Source organism: Canis lupus, chromosome 9 (assembly GCF_048164855.1).
Source record: "Canis lupus baileyi chromosome 9, mCanLup2.hap1, whole genome shotgun sequence".
In the NCBI taxonomy this organism is placed as follows: Eukaryota; Metazoa; Chordata; class Mammalia; order Carnivora; family Canidae; genus Canis; species Canis lupus.
In genome coordinates, this window is record NC_132846.1 from 6420438 (window position 1) to 6440206 (window position 19769).

A 19769-nucleotide genomic window follows, 5' to 3' on the forward strand; every position below is an offset into this window, starting at 1 on the left:
AAACACCATCACATTATCACCTTTGTGTGTCTTCGTGCTCCTAGATAAATCAATCCAACTGACTCTCATTCTAAACCTTGAGTTCAAGTGTTTGAGAAAGAGACACAGATTGCTGTTGTGAGTCACTGGGGTGGTTCCTGGGCCAAGCTCTCCCACCAAGCATCTGTGGGCATCCTGTGTATTTACTGTTTGGGGCTTAGATGCCAAAAGTATCTGGTCCATGTTACCTCACTCCCTGAGAAGATCCTTTCATGCTATAACCTAAGGGAGGAAGAGAGCGTGCGCAGTAATGTACTGTTACAGGATTTCCTTCCCCTTCAGTGCCTGAGGTTCTTGGCCACGCCCACTTCAAAGAATGAAGAGGTAGACCAGATGAAGAGTGGTGGGCAGCAGAGCAAAGGTTACTAAGCAATAGTACCAAGCTCCCAAAGAGGGAGGGGACCTGAGAGGGTTGCCAATTTGGTGTTTGGAGCTAGGGGTTTACATGGGCTTGTTGGAGGGCTGTTTTAGTTAGATTAACTCTCCCTGAGCCTGCCACCCAATCAGGTTTTTGTCATCTACCTATCACGTGGGAAAGGGCGGAGGGCTCCTTCCAAGTGGTGTAAAATCCTTTTAAGGGTGGTTTCCTCTTATGGTGGGGTGGGGGGCGGGGGATTTGTCCCTGCCTGCCTGCCTTCCAGCTAGCCTTCATCAGTGCCAGCAGGACACTCGGCTAGCCCAAGGTACTGTGAACGTCCAGGTGACTTATACCTTTAGGTGTCTAAGTGTCCACTGATGGCATTTTGTGTCTGACCCCACAATTTGGAAACCCATTGTTACATGAATAGATGACATTTTAACACAGCATATGGTTATAGAAGTGGAGACCCTGCCCCACAATGATTGTCACCTCTGGCCCCTCTGGAGTTGTACAATCACCAAAGCAGGGAGTTTCAATGCAAGCAAGACATGCTGCTCACTGACAGAGGCAAAGGATGCCAACCTCAGAATAAAACTACACGTTTAAAAAATCACTTCCTCCCCATCGTCCCTGGAACTTTTAAAATAAATGCCTTTGTGATTGTTTAGGCTTAGAGAAAACAGGAGCTGATACGGGTCACCTAGAAGCACTTTTTGGCTGGTTTCCTGCAACAAAGTTGCTACGTTAAGATGCTCAGATGTGTGGACTCTGTCGTTCACAAATAGTAAGAGGAGTTTTGTGATGAATGCTCCACAGACAAAACTGTTCTTATTTGACTAAGCAGTAACTACTAGCTCTTTCCCTATTTACTGGTTCTGGAGTGATGAGATACAGCCATGCCAAGTGTGAGAGGCTTCCCTTTATAGCTTTGAATTTGCATGATAGCATTCCATTTTTGATCATCAAGAATGTCTCTGCTTCTTTTCTTTCTCCTTGTAGGAAAGTAGAGAGAAAAGTCATATAGTAATTATAAAGAAAAGTCTTATAATGATCTGAGGTCCCCCACGGTTCCTCTCCCGCCCACCTGCACCCTGCAGTCATTAGCTTTCTGATCAGAAGATTTTAGACCTGGAAGAGCTGTCTGGTTCAATGTCTGACTTGAATAATCAGGGCATATACAGATTCCTTTGAAAGGAAATGCATTCTTGCAGATTTCCAGCAATACTTCTTAACACTTTTTATTATATAAATCCTTAGGGAGGTAAGAATATAAAACCACATATACAAACATGTGTGTTATACAATCATGAAAACCAAAAAAAGAAAAAAAAAACCTTACAAATTAAATATAGACAAAAGTATGCCTGATAATTTCAAATTAATAACCTTGAAGAGCAGATATTGGTTGAACTCAAATTGCCAAAGCTGGGTGGATTAATATCAAAATATGTTGGCATAACTGTTTTACTTATGACTACTTTCTGTTTAATCATTGCCAGACATTATTTAAATTGTAGTAATTTCCGTTATTATTATTTTGCTATTTTGACAATAAAGTCATGTTAAACTGCTAGCATGTTGGCCAGTTGAGAATGTATATTCTCCACACTGAGGAAGAAAGTATCCTTTAGTAAAAGAATGCTTATTGTTTCTGTATTGGCAACATAAACAGAGCACTTGACTGCCACAGCTGAGGTGCTTGGATGCTTTGCTTTCCAACACTCCTGCGCCATGTAGTGACTCAGTCTCCCATCACTCTTTTCAAGTTGCTACAAAAGTCTTGCACAATATGTGGTAACACCCTGTGTCCTTGGCAAATGCAAGCACAGAGCCTTTTTTTTTTTTGGAAACTCATATTCATCTGGATGACATGGGCTATGTTTGCATTAATATTTATCTTTAGATTTCCATCAAGATGAAAACACAGAATTACATTCTGATAGGCATTTTGGATTTGGGAAAGATCTGAAGAGCTTCAGAGGTCCTAAGGTTCCAAGTGAAGAAACACTGGTCGCATTCCCACCTAAGTTTTACCTCATTTCATTCTCACAAAAAACTCTATGAGGTAGGGCATCAACCTGGCTTCACAGGTGGGGCCCTGGGATCTAATGGGTTCAGGAGTTTGCCCAGCACCACACAGGCAGTGAGAGAGGAGCCAGGATCTCATCTCAGTCCATCTGTCTCCAAAGTCTCTCTCCTTGAAGTCTCTCAAGACCCTCACCCCTGGAGATCTGTCCAGAATCTTTAGGCCACTGTGTAGGAATGATCTTTGGGCAGGCTGGGGCTCATGCCTATTCTTTTTACAGTTTCTGGAGTAAACTCAAGGTGAAAGTGGCAGTCATCAGCTGACTAACGCAATGCCCATTCTGCGAGTCAGAAGTCTCAATGAGATTTCATTTCCCCACCCATGATTTCTCTCAGAATGAGTCCTAACACCATTTGGGCCTGCTCTGGACATTTTAGGCCTACACCTAAGGCCAGTACTAAGTTGTATTGTTGGATGGGAACTGCATCAGAAACTCTGGGTGGAGGTCCTACTTCTATTGTTAAAAGTGCTGTCACCTCAGGCAAGCCACTTATCTCCTTTGAGAACACGTTTATTATCTTTAAAATGAGAACATTGGTAATGAATCCACAGGCTTATTGTGAGGGGTGTTATACACAGGCCATGTGTATAACAACATTTTACTTGGAAGCATTTTCAACAGCAGACCAGGTTGGTATGCATTACGTCCCCCAAACACTTCTAGAGTTCCTAGGAAGTTTCAAGGTCTGCGCTGGTGCTGGAAATACAAAAATTAGACATGGTTCCTGATCTTAATGAATTCATAGTCTAGTGAGGGAGGCTGCCATTAAAAAAAAATCCTGCTGTACTAAGATGTGTATAGTCATGGAAATATGTGCTATGCAAGAGAGGCAGCAATCGAAGTGCCTTGAGAGATGTTTCAAGTTTTGCAGAGCAGAGACATAAGCTTATGCTTTGACTATCAATAAAAATCATAAAAACACAAGGCAGCATGGTGTGCTTGGGAATTAGGTCAGTGAGGTGGGGCCCAGATGAGGTCAGCATCACTTAGTCCCAGAGAACCCACGTTCCAGCCTTGTTCTGCTTTTGTTGTATCCTGATTAGATACCGTTGGAATGCCCACCCATGCTATTTCCTTGCTACCCAGAATGGTAGAAAGTAATTACCTTGTGCTAGTTTAGAATGTACTTTGAGGATGAAAAACATCAAACACAATCTCCATTTAATTGGCCTTTCCTGCTGTTTTTGCATTCGGGCTGCATAACCAGCTCTGAGAACTCCAGGGGCACCTTGACACAGCGTTTCCTCTTGCTCTCCTGGAGAGGGCTCCCTTCCCTTTGGCAGGCCGTGGATTTCCTCTGAATATATTATTTGGCCTCTACCTTGTAGCTCTTTTGATGGCGCACTCAGGCCCCCGCTGCTAGAAATCCTCAGCCACATTCTCCATAAACAATAGATTTTCACTCCTGCAGCTCTGCAGGAATCAGGCACCATTGCCCTTCCCTCCACTGAGGTCGATGCCTGCAGCACCAAGTTTGTTCACCTGTCTGTTTGCATCATTGAATTGGACAGAATATTTGGCATCTTTCATGCCCAACTCTTGTCACTATTGCCTCGTGACTTTCGTGGTGGACACAGTTCCTACTACAAATTCTACAATCATTCTACAAATTCAATCAGACCGTGACTCAGGCAGTGTTGATATCTTCTGCATGACATTTTCAACAACTGTTTCTCACCGTGTGGATGGAACAGCATCATGCACAGAGCTGGCGCGGTGCTGCTGTGTTACTCTCAGTCCACTGCCAGGGACCTGGAGTACCTGTATATCTGAGACGATGAGAAAAACAAGTAAGAGTCATAAATCCTGTGGTCCCTTCTGACTGAAACATGATTTTCAGCCTACTTTGTACCTACAGGCCCCTCTTACCAATAACTTTGTCAGTCTGAGTTTGAAAATGTGTGGGTTGTTCCTCCAAAGTGTGGCCTAGTTCAGAGGTCTCCCCCTGGAGAGTGATTGTACCTAGAGGACAATGCATTGGCACAGCAGAGAAGATATTAAGGACCCAGGGATTTATTTAACATAGTAAAAAGAATCAATGGGAGTTCTGCTCTAGGCAATAAAGAAATTAATAGTGACTTTAACTGGTCTGGATGTTGGACGGTGAGGGTGGCGTGAGGTCACATAGCATGGGTACCCTTCATTAGTTTTTTTTTTTTTTTCCCCAGAATCTTGTGATGTTTTGCAGTTTCTGTGAGCTTGATTAAGGGAACAAGGATCTTAAAAGATTTATGTTGTGAAACCTTGTAATAAAGGTAGAATTAGGTAATAATTCAAGGCCAATGACAGAGCTGTTCCCTTCTGACATGAAGCTGACCCATAACTTCAAAATTGTGAACAAAACTATTTGAAATACAGATTCTGATATGGGCTGAGTTGTGTCCCTCAGCATCTTTCTATGTCCCAGTTCATATGTTGAAATCCTAACTCCTAATACCTCAGAATGTAACCTTATTTGGAGATAGGATCTTTACAGAGGTAATTAAGTTAAAATGAGGTCACTGGGGGTGGGCCCTATTCAATATGACTGGTGTGCTTATAAAAAGAGGAAATTTGGACATAGAAATATGTATAGGGGGAAGGCGACGTGAAGACTCGGGGAGAAGATGGCCATTTACCAGCCAAGAAGAGAGATCTAGAACAGATTCTTCCCTCACAGCCCTGAGGAGGAATTGACCTTTCCAACACCCACATTGATCTTGGACTTCTAGCCTCCAAAACTGTGAGAAAATAAATGCCTGTGGTTGAAGGCACCCAGTCTGTGGTACTTTATTATGGCAGCTGGAGCAGACTCATACAGATTCACATCCAGTCTTCATTAGCTGTGGGCCTCCATCATTATGTATTATGCCTTAAGGTATGAGTTAATGACAGTGTGAAGGCATTAAGACTAGAAAGACAACAAACTGAGCTTAAAAGGAATACACAGGAATACAACCCAAAAGTTCACAATGAAATGTGCTCAGTCATGGCTGTCACTAGCAATACTACTATTAGATTTCTAGGAGGGTCAGAAAGGTTTTTTGTGTCACTAATAAATAAAATAATTTAAAAAACAACGATGCTTATTTTAATTCATTCTCTGATTATTTTGGAGACTAATTCATATCTCCATTTTCTTATATAGTAAATATGATAGTCTTATCATAGTAAATATATACATAATTAACCAAAATAAATATACATAAATATGGATGAGTGCTCAAATATGTTTTATTCGTGGGGTGTGTAATTAAAAATGTTTATGGAGCCATTGGCCATGATAATGTGGTTTAGATTCCTTCACTCTAAACCTGGCTCCTTTAGGTCCTTCAGATCCAGAACATGATAGAGCAATTTTTCCAGACAGTAGAGGTCCTGAAGTAACCGAAGTTGCATTCTAAGAGGAAAAGTTTATGCTCTGTGAGACTCATACTTTCCTATGAAGATTTAAAGAAAAAAGACTTTCTTGATGGGATTCAGGTTTTAAAGATAGTTTCTAAAATGACTTTAATATGTTTCCATATGTAAATTTCTTTCTTTAATCTTTGTCTTCTATTCAATAGCATTGTTAAAAATCTCACAATGGCAAGAAAATTCAGGCACAGACCTAAAAAGTTGAGAAGGGTCCTCACCAACCCATGTATTGGAAGCTTTTTGAGTACGTTGTGTAGAAGGCTAGTTGGTTTAGTAGCTGCTCCTGAAGAATGCATTTGAATGCCATCAAAGTGTCAGGGGATGAACTGGGCATGGAGAGAACTTTATAGATATCATGTATACACACATTCCCACACACTCATACTGGCACAAATACCCTCACACACACACACACACACACACATACATGCACACTCATACGTGCATACACACCAGGATTTATGTATCTTAGGGAGAACTTGCCAGGCTTTTTTCCAGAGAGCTACTTCTTCCACAGTAGAAGAATACACAGCAATCAGCATTCTATGTGTTTTGAGTGGCAGGGCTCAAATTAGCAGTGGTGCAATAAATGAGCATTGAGGGCTGTTGCATTTTTTATTCTCTTCCATCTTCAAAAGGGCCCCAAAGGACAAAACAGTGTAAGCAGTCAGTGACTTGCCTTATGAGGTCTCAGGCTATTTGCACAGTTTTCTGATTACCATCAAGAAAAGCATAAAGAGAGACATTGGTTCAGGGAGGTTTTTTATGCCTCTCGAGCAAACATGTACTTGATTTTATCTACCAGTCTTGCAAATTATCACATGTCCCGGGAGGCACCTAAATGCAAAGTTCTGGTTCTATCCACTCACCACTGTTTGTCACTCACAGTCTGCAAGTCATTGCCAATGTCAGAAGCTGGAAATATGTGATGATGGCGGAACGACATTGGCCATCCCCCGTCTATGCCTCTCATTAGTCAGTTCCGGTGGATTGTGAATTGCTCAGGTGGCAAAATCACCTTCCAATGGAGAAGATGTATAAAGAGAATAATAGAAGATGTGAGACTAAGTCCTTGGGCTCCAGCACTAGGAGATTGAGTCTGGGGGACTGGGATCAGTGAGATATCAGGAGAGCAAATTGAGCATGGCATCATGGTACCCAAGGGAAGAGAGTGTGACCAGCTCTATGCAATGATATCCCTATTCTCACCTTCCCCGGTTGCTCATTTGTTCTTCTCAGTTGCAGGGATGGATGCCTTTCTCTTATGCTGTGAGCTCCCTGAATGTGTGTGTCAGCAGAAGTTCCCTAGTCCTCAGACCTTTTGGAACTTGTGCAACCTATAAAAAATGCCCTCGGTATCATCCTTTACTTCCTGTTTTGTATTTCCATTTTTGTAGCGAAACTTCCTGGGAATTGACACGAAATGGGACCAAGCTTAGGTTGGAGGGAGAATTTTACTAAAAATTTTGGGATGCTTTTGGCAGTGAAATTCCATTCCACATGTATTTACTAAATGCTTACTAAGTATAAGATACTATTCTAGATGCTGCAAAGAAGGCATGGAGATGGGGAAGTATAGCTCACTTCTGGAGAAAATGTAGTAAACAGGGCTGGAGCATAAAAATATGTATGTCAAGAAAAATTAAGAGAGTAAGGTTGGAGAAGCATGACGACCAGTGTCAGAGAGCCCTGGGCAGGGAGGCAGGGAGGCGACGTGGTGAGAAAGAACATTGCTTTGGGACAGAGACATATTTGAAGTAAGTTTCTCCCAGATACTAGCTCTGTGATATAAGTCAAATGAAGCTCTCTAAACCTTTAATTTTCCTATTCTAGTTTTTAAATATTCCATGTATTTATTTGAGAGAGAGCACAGAGGGAGAGTGAGAGGGAGGAGCAAACTTCCGTTGAGCAGAGAGCTGGATGGAAAGCTCGATCCCAGGACCCCTGAGATCATGACCTGAGCCAAAGGCAGATGCCTAAATCGACTGAGCCTCCCAGGCTCCCCCTCTAATTTTCCTACTCTGAAACGCACTTGTACACTTACCTAAAAGACAAACAACACTAACCCAAGAAAAACCAAACCATGACGTTCATAATGGTGGCCTTGAGACATGAATACGGTATATCTTGTCTAAGAAGTCAGGGAAGTGAATAGCAGGAGGCTTAGATTTCCTAAGAAAGGTTAGTGCAGATTGTGCAAGAGAGAGGGGGTGTAATAAGACCTTTTGTCTTGTGAGAACTTAAATGCTAACTGTACATCCCTCTTTGGGGAGGAAAGGAAAGGAAAGGATTCTGAATCTGCGAGGTGGTGGATGCTGGAACCCGTCCCTAACAGCATCCCTGGGCGCCCGCCAGCGCTCCGGGAAGTGGGTGGATGTGAGGAGAGAGAGCAAGGAGCAAAGAGCTGCAACTGTGTGGCTGAGCCTAGCACGGGGCGATGGAGAGGTCCTTTCTCAGGGAACCATGGAAATCTTTATGGGGTCTAGACCAGGAAAAGCTCTTTGCAGCCCTGGACTTGCTCGCTGGGTGGAACCCGTCTTCGACAGTGCCACCATGTGGCAGAGAGGGGTAATGGCGCTTCTAATCTGATGTGACTCCGTGGTCTCTGCCGATGGAGCAGAGCGCAAGCTCTCAGAGCCTGACGGCCTGCATCCTGGTAGTGGGCAGTGTAAGAATTTGAGAAATTAATCGAAAAGTAAAGAGAAGTAACGATCTGTAATTCAAACGTGCGGAGCAGTTCTAAGTGGCTATGAATCGTTAGAATAAAAAAAATAGGTAATTCTGAAGAGTTGATTTTTGTCTCCCTAGAAAAACCAGCTGTCTAGAAACTCCCATTCCTTAAGTTTCAGGAACGAGGAGATTTTGTTTCTGTTTTTTTTTTTCTTTTTTCTTTTAAAGAATTTATTTATTTATTCATGAGAGACACAGGCAGAGGAAGAAGCAGGCCCCATTCAGGGAACCCCATGTGGGACTCCATCCTGGGCCCCCAGGATCACACCCTGGACTGAAGGCGGCGCTAAACCACTGAGCCAGGGATCCCTGGGTGGCGCAGCGGTTTGGCGCCTGCCTTTGGCCCGGGGCGCGATCCTGGAGACCCGGGAAAGAATCCCACGTCGGGCTCCCGGTGCATGGAGCCTGCTTCTCCCTCTGCCTGTGTCTCTGCCTCTCTGTCTCTCTCTGTGTAACTATCATGAATAAATAAATAAAATCTTTAAAAAAAAAAAAATAAACCACTGAGCCACCAGGGCTGCCCTGCTTCTGTTTTTATTCATCAGGGAATGAAGTGAAATGATTGCTTCTACCTGAAATTTAACTCCGTTTCCATGCGTCTCTGGAGGAGAGAGTCTGTAATGATTCTAGATGTCCTGTCTATGCCTTTTAACTTCTCTGCATTTACTCCTGGAGTTTCTTGTGTCTGAGGATGGATGTTGGAAAGAAGGTGATGAGAAAAGCCTCAGTCATATTAACTACTGACTGAATTACAGCTGTTTCGGTTCAGTTGTCATTAGGCAAAGCTCTGAACTTCAGTCAGGTCTGGGCTCATCGTGCTCTGGGTCTGTCTGATGAGGAGTCATTAAAAAGTGAGCAGGGAGTAAGGTCAAAGCTAGGCACATCTTTGTTAACTCTTTTATCCTTCATCATCGGTTTAGTTTTTATCAGGTTTTGGAAGATAAGTCATTACTTATATTTGGAAGGTTCTAGGGTGGTCATTTAGTTCCATCTCCGCCCCCCCCCCTCCCCAGACAGAACTTTCTGCAAAATCCCTGATTTGCGACAGAAGATCAATCAATATAGGGTCTCCTAAAACTTACCTAGGGATGTGAAACACTACTTTGTGAACAGATCATCCACTTAATATTCAAAGTGCAGTCGAGGGAGCAGCAGCAGGGCATCATCACCTATGAGTTAGTTAGAAATGTTGGAGGAGCACCTGGATGGCTCCGTGATTGAGCATCTGCCTTTGGCTCAGGGCCTGATCCCAGGGTCCTGGGATCGAGTCTTCCATTGGGCTCCCCTCAGGGAGCCTGCTTCTCCCTCTTCCTGTGTCTCTGCCTCTCTCTCCGTGTCTCTCATGAAAAAATAAATAAAATCTTTAAAAAAGAAAAAGATAAAGAGAACTGCTGGAGGGGCACTTGGGTGGCTCAGTCAGTTGAGCACCTGACTCTTGCTTTTGGCTCAGGTCGTGACATCGAGACCTATGTTGGGCTCTTGCTAAGCGGGGAGTCTGCTTGAAGATTCTCTCCCTCTACCCCTCCCCCTGCTTGCATGTGCACGCTCTCTCTCTCAAATAAATAAATACACCTTAAAAAAAAAATGCTGGATCTGAGGCCTCACCCCAGACTTGCTGAATCAGAATCATTTGACAAGATCTGTAGGTAATCGTATCCGCTTCATGTTTCAGAAGCACTGGGCTTTTCCATTATTAGATGGTTGTGGGTGTCAGAAAATAACCTGTTAGTAAAACCTGCTGCATTGGTGTGGTCTGTGGACCAACCTGTATCTGCTGAGCCTTGCCTGTCCCCAGCCCTGGGCTGCTCCCTCTGCTTACTGCTGTTCCTGCAGTTGTAAAGGCTCGGCCGCTGCTGCCACTGCCATGACCTGGTCTCCTTACCCTCCAGCCATCTCTGACCCCCGCTGGGTGAGACCCGGGCTGTGGCACAGCTTTCGTCATGCTTCTTATGTCAAAGCTGCAGGGGCTGCAGTGCCCAGGTCAGATCCCACTGCACCCATGGGGACTCTGACTCTCTCAGTGTCCCTCGAAGAGGCAGAGGATGATAACTAAGAAGTGCAGGGGTTTTTACACCACATGGGGAGAGATAAGAGACAGGAAGGATCTAGAAGATACATTGCTAACTCTTCCTCCTTCACTACGCTCCACAGTACAGGGCCCTTCTCCTGGCAGCTCACCAGAAACGTCCTGTGTGACCAGCTGTGTTTTGGGGGAAGCTGTGTGTGGCTTGGTAACGTACTGCCTTGTATTTGCTCTCCCTCACATGTCTTTTCCTTTGCTTGTTTTTCCCCTCTGAGATGGCACCTCTAAATCAGCAATACCTAAGCTTTGCCTTAAAGTCTGTTTTGTAAGGAACTCAGACTAAGACATCTGCCTTATAGGAGCTTTACTCACTGCTTCTAATTCTGCCATCTGGTTGGCTTTGGAAGGGTGGATTTCATTCATATAACTTCTTTCTTCAAATCATACAAGACGGCTACCATGCCTTCTCCTGTCTTGGCTAAATACCCTTAGTTCTTTCATGATTCCTCAGAATGAGGCTGCTGAGTGTCTCACATTTTCACATCTCACTTTATTATTATTATTATTATTATTAAAGATTTTGTGTATTTCTTCATGAGAGACACACAGAGAGAGGCAGAGACATAGGTAGAGGGAGAGAAGCAGGCTCCCTGTGGGAAGCTGGATGTAGGACTCGACCCCAGGATCCTGGGATCTTGACCTGAGCCGAAGGCAGATGCTCAACCACTGAGCCACCCAGGCGTCCCTTCACATCTCACTCCAATGTAGCTTCTTAAATTGTGGCTCCTCTGGTGCCCTTCCAGGCATGGCCAGTGGCGGGCTGAGCTCATGGGGTTCTTATCTGTTTGACTGTGGGCACTACACCACCATGAACACAGCTGTCTGGAGCTGGGCCTGCTCCTGGGAGGAGAAACTGACTTATCTGAGTTATGGTGAGCTGACGAGTTAAGATGAGCTTAGTGAAGTTACGTGGTGTGAACAACACAGAGCTACTTTGGTTTTCTATGTCAGCTTCTGAGGGAGGGCCAGGCCCTCTGTGGGACCCAGGGCTCCTGGGGGTGTCTGTATCCCTTAACGACACATTCGGGCTAACCTCCCAGGCCAGGGAGTGGCGGGACGAACAATTTAAGTGGCTTCCCAGGTGCTGTCCCCTCCTTAGGTTTGGAGGCTTCGTTATCTCTCATCCAGACAAATGTAGAACCAGAGTTTGGCCAAGTGGTTCCTGATAAACATTAATGATTACACCACATTTCAGTTTTTGGCCTCAGAGTACAAATTTACCAGGATGATCATGTAAACTATTCTAAGGTCTAGAATATTTTGTCTTTCTGGAAGCCCTCTTTTTTTCTTTTTCTTTTTCTTTTCTTTTTTTTTTTTTTAAGACTCTACCCTTCTATCTGCCTTGCTCTCCCACACTCTGAGGAACTTTTATGATTTACCAAGCATTGCATCAGATTTATGGGGAACCCAGATTAGCATAAGATATAGACCCTACCTTCCAGGATCTTGCAAAAGCAAGGCCTCTCACATATCATGGTTCCAGATAGCTAATAAGATGAGGAGGGTATGAATGCTGGATGAGCTCAGAGGAGCTGAAGTCTTGGAGCAGCCAGAGAGGCTGCATGGACATTTCAGTAAAGAAGAGACTTTTGGATTTGCTGTAGAACGCTTCCCTTTAAACTTCACAGCACAAAGTTACAGACATCCAATTCTGTAGGTTGCTGGAAACTGCATTGGTATTTCCCTTGTTCCTCAAGGCAAGGGACATGTCATCTTTTCTGATATTTATAGAATGCAGTAAACATGTATGGAATAATACCGTACCAGGGTCAGAGAAATGACAACATTTTTGTCTTTGATTTGAAAGACTGGTGAGGAATCCATCCAAATGTGAGCAACAAAAACATCTCTCTGTTCAGAAGTTAATACTTTTGGCTTAATATCAGGCTCCCATCTCCTGGAGAGTGAGGGAAGCAGGCTCAATTATAGTTGCCATGTTTGCTAAGCTATTTTTAGTTCTAGAGAGGTGCCACAGTAAAGGGCCAGACAGGGAAAGCCAACCAGAGAGGTGTGGGGAGGCATGCATCGCTAGCCAGTGTGTAACAGTTTGTTCTGGATGACTCGTGCCAGGAAACAGCACTACATTGGCTTCTTTTGGCTTCCAGCACTCCTTCTGGGCTCAGAATACAAATGTATGAATATGATCTAATAATCATGTAAACTGTTCTAAGGTCTAGAATATCTTGTCCCTGGCCCTCAGCTTTTTTATGAGGATGCAGTGCACAGAGAATGCGGATTAGTTGTAATACTGAAGGGCTCTGTTTCCCATGGCTCCTGAGATCTCTGTGTCTTCTGAAGGGATGGGAGGGAGGACAAGAGAAAGCAGTGAGAACAAAAGCTGGCTACAGAAGCAATGGTAAATGGTTGAAGAACCCCCTACACTCCCTGCTGTTGCTGGGGAGGGTGACCTGGCCTGCACTGTGGTTTTTAACCTGGGGGTTCCACAGAGACCCTGAAAGTACATGTGAAACTTTGTGTGCACTGCGATGTTACAAGACACTTTCCTCTTCCTTTGCCTGCCACCTTGCTTTGCCAAATCATTCTGCACTGACTGCTGTTTCTGCTCCTTTGACATATCAGATTCCAGGTCTGGGGACCTTCATTTCATTGTTTTTTATCCATCTACTTTCACTCTCACTCCTCCAATCCATTCTGCTCTCAAAGGCCAATGAACTTGAGAGAAAATCTTGATTTAGGCATATCAGTGGGAGGAGGGGTAGTAAAACAAAACCCTAAAACCAAAAAGCAAACTCTCAAAAGAGGGGCTCCCCTTTGCACTTCAAACAAATCGAGTTCTACCCCAAAGCCTAACCTAGTGCCCCCCTCCCTCCCCTAATTACGAGGTTCCTTCAGCTCTGGAATACACGTCCCTGATTCCTTCCTCATAGCCTGCAGTGCTCTCTGCTCTCTTTGCCGGGTTAATTTTGACCCATCCTGCAAGCTTAGCTTAAATTGCATACTCCTGAAGGGGAATTACTGGATTCTTTGATCTCAGTTGAATTCTCCCATTCTGTTTGTATGCACAGCATCTTTTTCTTCAGAATAGCTTATAGTTTAAGACTATGTACTTATCCTTGTATTTATTCGTATGATGTTTCTTTCTCCCTCCATAGACTTGCCCTGAGGACGGGTGACTGTTTTTCCCACTACCGTATCCCCTGCACCTGCCTGACTTCCTGCCTGCCAGAACTATCATAGATTCTCAGTAACTATTTATTGAATGAATGAATGAACATTACCGGCATTTAAATTAAGAAATTAAATTAAGTAATTTTATTATAAAAATTTCGAATGCTAGAATAGAATGTGTCCATTAGAAATTATTTAGGTATATATTTAGTGGTATGGAAAGGTGCCTGGGTAATTTTGATTGAAAAAAAGTTTTAAAAATGCTGTGTGTATGGGATCCCTGGGTGGCGCAGCGGTTTGGCGCCTGCCTTTGGCCCGGTGCGCGATCCTGGAGACCCGGGATCGAATCCCACGTCGGGCTCCCTTCATGGAGCCTACTTCTCCCTCTGCCTGTGTCTCTGCCTCTCTGTCTCTCTCTGTGTAACTATCATGAATAAATAAATAAAATCTTAAAATAAAAAAAATAAAAATGCTGTATGTTATTTTTATATACTAAAAAGAAAAATAAATATGTTGGTATATAAGTACATACCAAGATGTAAACAACAGTTCTTTGAGTGGCAGATTTTAGGTGGTTTCTGTTTGTTTTTACTTATTTGTATTTTCACATATTTAATTTTTTTCTTTTAGAGTTATAGAATCCATCGGTTCAATGATTAATTGTTAATTCATTCATCGACTAGTGAGTATCTTTGTTCTATCAGGCATTGTTCTAAAAATGAGGATTATGATTATAAAATTCAAGCACAAATTCTCTTATGTGCACCCTCTTTTTAATATTCCTTTTCAGGTTACGACTTCAATACTTTAGGTGGATCTTTCTGGGCCTTTTCTCTATCCATTTAACAATGTTTGTATAAGTTTTATTTTTATACACGTATTTGTAGATTTTTAAAATTCATGATCATTTTCTGCCTGCCTTTTTGTGATTTCCTTTATTAGTCTTATTATAATTTACATATAATTATATTTAATTTATATATAATTGTATTTGGTATATAATACATTATATTACATATTATATTACTACAATATATTATATAATATATAATAATAACATATATATGTTATTATTGTAACTTAATAATATACCTAGAAAAAATTTTTCTGGCACTTTTTAAATGTACCTCATTAAAATGGAAAAAAGAGTGGCATGCTTCCATAATTATGCCATCAATTCCTTTATTAATGAGCACATAAATTATTTTAAGTTTATTCTCTGAGGTTTTTTAATTTTTTTATTTATTTGAGAGAGAGTGAGAGAGAGCACGAGCAGGGGGAGAGGAGGAGGGAGAAGCAGACTCCCCATTGAGTGGGGAGCCCAATGCAGGGCTCAATCCTAGGACCCTGTGATTATGACCTGAGCTGAAGGCAGACACTTAACAGACTAAGCCACTCAGGCATCCCCTGAGGTTGTTTTAAACAACACAACCTCAACAATGTGTTATTTATGTAATTAATGGCATTAAGGTTGGAATAAAAAAAAAAAGAGAGAGGGGCACCTGGGTGGCACAGTTGGTTAAGCATCTGCCTTTAGCTCAGGTCTGGATCTCAGGATCCTGGGGTGTAGCCCCACATCAGGCTTCCTGCTCAGCAGGGGATCTGCTTCTCCCTTTCCCTCTGCCCCTCCAACCTGCTTGTGCTCTTTGTCTCTCTCTCAAATAAATAAATAAAATCTTAAAAAAAAAAAAAAGTATTAACTAGGTAACTGAAGAGGGGAAAGAGAACAAACAGCAAGTACTATGGAAGCAATTACAGAAACCAGCTGCCTTCCCAGAAGAGTGGAAGAGAAGGGAACGAGATTGGAGTTAACTAAAATTTAGTAGCTTGGAGCTGAAAGTTCTACCTAGAGGGCACTGCTTGGCTGACGCGGATATCTTGGGGTGGGCGAGACTCTATGACAGTCTGCAAACTATGGCTCATAGGCCAAATCCAGCCCACAGTCTGCTTTTTGTATGGCCAGTGAGTTAAGAATGGTTCATACATTTTTCAATGGCTGAAAAAATAAATAAAAAGAATAATTATATTGTTTTCCTAAAGCCACCATAATAAAGTGTCACAAACTGTGTGGCTTAAAACCATAGACATGTACCCTTGCACAGCTCTGGAGCCTCAAAATTCGAAATCAAATTGTGAGCAGGACCATGCTCCCTCTGAGAGTCCGGGTAGGATGCTTCCTCTCTTATTCTAGACTCTGGGCGGTGGCTGGCAACACCTGGGGCTCCTTGTCTGGCAGTTACATAACTCCGATGTCTTCACATGCTGTTCTATCTATGCATCCACATCTTTACAAGATGTTTTCCTCTTTTGGTAAGAATGACAGTACTGTTAGATTAAAGCCCAACCTAGTGACCTCACCTTACTTTGATTACATCTGCAAAGACCTTATTTCCTAGTAAGGTCACATTCACAGGTGCAGGGTGTTAGGACTTCTCTGCCTGTCTCTTGGGGTGCACCATTCAACACAGAATGGTTATAATATTTTGCGACACGTGAAAGTAATATGATATTCAAATTTCAGTGTCCATAAGTCAAGTGACCCTTGCCACACTCATTCATTTATGTATTGTGTGTGGTTGGTGTCACATAATAATGGCAGAGTTGAATAGTGGCTACAGAGACTGTGTGGCCAGCAAAGTCTCAGATATTCACTATTGGACAAAACTTATCAGCAAAAGTTTGCTGACACCTGTTTTATGCAACTGGTTCTGCACGTGTTGGAAAAAGGTAAATTAGATCCAACTGCTAGAAGGACTTCTCCTCCAGGGAAGGAAGAGGTGTCCTTGTATGATTCTTGGAGGGACATGACACGGGAGGAAGCCCACAGGAAGCATATGGGGAGGATCAAGTATCTTCATTCTCCAGTGCTTGGTCTCTGCCTTTTGGTGGCTTAAGAGGGAAGAAGCTAAAAAAGTAGAAATGTGGTTTGTAGAGTTCCAGTCCTGGAAGCACAAAGCAGAGAGAAGTATAAGTTTGGAAATTCTAGACAATGGCTGAATAATCTGTACATACATACATGTATATAACCTGTAAGGAAAAAATATACATAGATGCTGTGGTTCTTATTTCTGTAACTGAACTTAAGGCCATGGTTTGTATGTGTGTATGTAAAAAAAAAAATATATATATATATTATATATATATATATGTTATATATATAAAACTGAATCTATCATTTTGAGATCATTGTAGAGTCACATACAGTTGCAAGAAATAATGCAGAGAAGTCCTATATACCTTTTATTCATTTCCTCCGGATGGTGACTAACCCACAGTAGTTGTACAACTGTGATACAATGTGACAACCGACATATGGACATTGATACAGTCAAGGTAGGGAAGGTTTTCGTGACCACAGGATCCTTGCATTGCCCTTTTATGGAAAGCCTTTCTTCCTTTCTCCCACTTCCCCTACCCTTTTTTTAGCCCCTGGCCATCATTTACCTATTCTCTCTTTCTATACTTTTTTCAGGAATGCTCTATGAATGAAATCGTACGTATGTAACCTTTGGGATTGGCTTTTTTGACTCAGCATAATTCTCTGAAGATGCACTCCAAACTGTTGCATTTATTTATTTATTTATTACTGTGACATTCCTTTTATTGCTGAGTGGTATTGCATGAGATGGATATTCCAGAATCTGTACAACAATCCACTAAAGGAAGGATGTCTGGGCTATACGTAGTTTTAGGCTATTACAAATAAAGTAGCTAAAAACATTCTTGTACAGGACTTTGTGTGAATATAAGTTTTCTTCACTCTGGGCTCAAAGCCCGAGAGTGCGATTTGGGGGCTGTATGGTAGTTTTGTGTTCGTTTTAAGAAACTGCCAAACTGTTCTCCAGAGGGGCTGTCACATTTTACATTCTCACCAGCAAAATCTGAGTGATCCAGTTTCTCTACAGTCTTGTCACCATTTGGTGTTGTCACAACTTTTTGTTTTAGCCATTCTGACAGATGTGTAATGATATCTTACTGGGGTTTTAATTTGCATTTCCCTAATGGCTCATGATGTAAAATATCCGTGCCTGTGCTTATTTGCCATCCATATGTTCTTCAGTAACATGAATGCTCATGTCTATACCTGCTGTCTAACTGGATTGTTTTCTTGTTGGGTTTGTTTATCTATTGTAGACACTAGTCCTTCGTAAAATACACAGTTTGCACATATTTTCTCCCAATCTATAGCTTGTCTCTTTATCTTTTTAAAGGGTCTTTTACAAGGCAATCATTTTAATTTTGATGAAATCCAACTATATTGGTGCTTTTCTTTATGGATTGTACTTTTGGTATGGACTTTAAGAACTCTGCTTAGTCCTAGATCCCAAAGAGTTTCTCCTGTATTTTTTTTTTCCTTAAAAGTTTTGAGTTTTATATTTTCTTTTAAGTTGTTAATACATTTTGAGCTACTTTTTGTTTAATGTGTTTGGGTCAAGGTTCATCTTTTTGGTCTGTAGGTGTCCAGTTGTTCCAACACTGTTTTTTTGAAAAGGTGGATCTTTCTTGCACGGACTTGCTTTTGTACCTTGGTCAGAAATAAACTGGACATATTTGCGTGGTTCTATTTCTGGGTTCTCCATTCTATTCCATTGACGGGTATGTCTGTTTCTCCATCATAGTAGATAGTCTTGATCACTGTCACTGTATAATAAATTAAAATCAAGTAGACTGATTTCTCCTACATTCTTCTTTGTATTCAAAATTGTTTTAGCTATTATAGTTCCTTTGCCTTTCCATATAATTTTGGGATAATCTTGTCTATATTTATAAATGATCTCACTGGAATTTTGATTGGAATTGCATTAAACCTGCATGTTAAAGTCTGGGATTCAGGGTTTAGCTGTTTGTTTAATTCATTTGCTGGTGACTCTCTCCATTGTTTATTTGCATAGGTTAATATCCATTAAGACTTTACTAAGAAATGTGTGTGTGTTGTGTTGTGTTGTGTAAAGAAAGAAGGGAAATAGAATGGTACTTGTCCTGATTCAGCGCCCCTCTGGAGAGACAAGGTAAGGGACAAGCAGCTCAGTGAGGATTTGGGACCGAAGTGATACAACTGCCAGATAGAACCTTTGGATACAGCCGTTTTAACATGGCCAATTTGATGCAGCACCTTCAGAACACAATATCATTCTCTTATTACCAACTGAGGTTAGTAATAGATACCCATATCATTCTTATTTCTCATTCCAATCATGGGGCATTTTTACTTTCAATTATGTTTGTTTTTGTACTGACACACATTTTTGTCCCATCTATGAAGTTCTTTTTTTTTTTTTTAAGATTTTATTTATTTATTTATTCATGAGAGACACATAGAGAGGCAGAGACCTAGCCAGAGGGAGAAGCAGGTTCCCTGTGGGAAGCCTGATGCAGGACTCATGCCAGGACCCTGGGATAATGACTTGAGGCAAAGGCAGACACTCAACTACTGAGCCACCCACATGCCCCCATCTATGAAGTTCTTTTTTTTTTTTTTAAGATTTATTTATTTATGATAGACACAGAGAGAGAGAGAGGCAGAGACACAGGCAGAGGGAGAAGCAGGCTCCATGCACCGGGAGCCCGACGTGGGATTCGATCCCTGGTCTCCAGGATCGCGCCCTGGGCCAAAGGCAGGCGCCAAACCGCTGCGCCACCCAGGGATCCCCCCATCTATGAAGTTCTTAAATTAAAAAATGTTAATAGGTGATACATTCACATGGGTATAGATATTAAAACAGCATATGAAGAAACATACCTTATATTCTTATACCCCCCATAGCCACCAATTCTACCACCTTCCAACATGTATTCACTTTTTAATTGCCTGTTTATCATTCCAGACAATAATCTGCATATATTTTCACATATACACTAATAGCCTTTACTTTAGAAAACTGTCAATCAAAATGTAAATGAATCAGAATTTGACTTTTTGTTTCTTACTTTAACTCTGACAATG

General features: G+C 42.0%; 1 long non-coding RNA gene across 7 annotated transcripts in view; it reads left to right on the plus strand.

Annotated features, from left to right (window-relative positions):
- LOC140639739 (uncharacterized) overlaps positions 1-19769 on the plus strand; it is a 218997-nt gene that overhangs the window by 54803 nt on the left and 144425 nt on the right. For 3 of the 7 annotated variants that reach the window (XR_012036347.1, XR_012036349.1, XR_012036352.1), the window contains one exon: positions 13810-14295. The exons of 2 other annotated variants lie outside the window; for them this stretch is intronic. This is a non-coding gene — a long non-coding RNA (uncharacterized lncRNA). Of the gene's footprint in view, positions 1-10764; positions 10845-13809; positions 14296-19769 lie in introns of those variants that run through there. 2 more of the 7 variants (XR_012036350.1, XR_012036346.1) reach the window with 1 other exon arrangement.